This window comes from Rutidosis leptorrhynchoides, chromosome 4, assembly GCF_046630445.1.
Source record: "Rutidosis leptorrhynchoides isolate AG116_Rl617_1_P2 chromosome 4, CSIRO_AGI_Rlap_v1, whole genome shotgun sequence".
Lineage (NCBI taxonomy): Eukaryota > Viridiplantae > Streptophyta > Magnoliopsida > Asterales > Asteraceae > Rutidosis > Rutidosis leptorrhynchoides.
The window spans coordinates 466,580,171-466,581,956 of NC_092336.1; the positions used below are offsets into that span (position 1 = coordinate 466,580,171).

General features: G+C 37.8%; 1 non-coding gene across 1 annotated transcript; it reads right to left on the bottom strand.

Annotated features, from left to right (window-relative positions):
• Positions 1-803: 803 nt before the first annotated feature.
• Positions 804-910, bottom strand: LOC139845726 (small nucleolar RNA R71). The gene has a single exon (XR_011758487.1). It is a non-coding gene; the product is annotated as a small nucleolar RNA R71 (small nucleolar RNA).
• Positions 911-1,786: the final 876 nt, after the last annotated feature.

Sequence of the window (1,786 nt, forward strand, 5' to 3'; positions counted from 1 at the left end):
CACGCACATCAATCATCAACTTTCTTGGTGCAGCTGCCGGGGAGCGGTTAGCTTAGTTGAATATTTGGTTTAAACTTTTGATTGTTCGATCCTTTTGTAGGGGTTTACCCTTACGAAAGTTACTTTTCGTGTTTTATATATTATTTTTGTTTGGAAAACCACTTGTGTTTGTGTTGTGATTGAAGGATAGGTACCTTTGGTGTATGAAAAGGAGATCCCACAAGGATCAAGAGTTCACACATCCATTCTCCGGTCCGAAAAAACACGTGCACATGATTTACAAGCGTAGAGAAGAACGGGTATTAAGGAGAAATTTTAAAGTTTTGCCATTTTGTTTAGAAGACACGGATCCTAACTGTCAACCGATTCACAATGAAGATGGTAATCCAATCAACCATGGTCTACTGGTTAATCAAGAGCAGTTAAATGATCCAAATGACACACTGATTTGGAACGCTAGATTGGTGGCACCAACGGTGATAGCTTCGGCTATTACAAAACCACCAATTGGAGCGGATAATTGGAAGATTGAGGGTAACTTTTTCACAATGATCAAAGATACGTTCTTCCATGGGTTAATAGAAGAGAATCCGTTCGAACACATCCAACACTTTAATGATCTTTGTGATATATACAAAACCAAGGATGTCACCGATGACGCTTTTAAGTTAAGGGCATTCCCCTTTACACTTCAAGAAGAAGCGAAAGTTTGGTTAAGGAGTTTGCCATCCGATTCTATAAGGACTTTTCAAGATTTAACCAATTAGTTTATCAGTCACTTCTTCCCACCATCAAAGGTGGAACGACTTAGAAATGAAATCAATAGATTCACCCAACGGGGTGATGAGTCTTTGTATGATGCATGGGTACATTTCAAGAAGATGCTAAGAGCTTACCCACCACACGATTTGACTAAGAAGGAGTACATCAACACGTTCTACTAGGGTACTAATGCTTTGACTAGACAATATCTTGATTCCTCCTCCGGTGGAGTGTTTATGTATAAATCACCTAATGTGGCCGAAGTTTTGTTAGAAGACATCTTGGTTAATACATACGAATGGGCACCTTTAACACTAGATTTGACAAGTAAAAGTGTAGCACAAGTTGAGAATGACAATGGGCAAGTGACCGCTTGCAAGTTTGAACAATCAATTTCAAATATGTATGGGAAAGAATTGAAGAAGCTACAACAATTGATAGTACCAATGCAAGTAGGTTGTCAACGATGCGAGGGCCCACATCTCATGAAGAATTGTCCCCAAATTACTCAATGCAATCATATCGATCTTGATGACATTCCCATGAATTCAGATGCTCATGTAAATTACGTGAGTAATCAAAACTATCAACGATGTGGAACATCGAACCAAAGCTACTACAATCCTAATCAAAAGCAAGTCTCATTCAACAACCAAACCAATACACCACTCGGATTTACAAACCAATACCAAAAACGAAACCAAAGTTACAACAACAACTATAACCAAAACTGAACCAACAACTTTCAATACCAAAACCAACAACCTTACAACAATCAACCTTATAGCAACCAATCTAATTCGAATTATCAAAACAACCAAGGTTATAGTCAACCACAAAATAACCAAGGTTACAACCAACAACCTCAACAAAATACTCAACAATCCCAACCTTCGAAGAGCTTAGAAGAAATTATGCAAAATTATATCAAGAAGGTAGAATCAACTGAAGCTTTTATAACAAAAGAGAATGAGCTCTTGAAGCAACAAATACGAAACCAATAAGCCTCATTTCAAAACCTTGA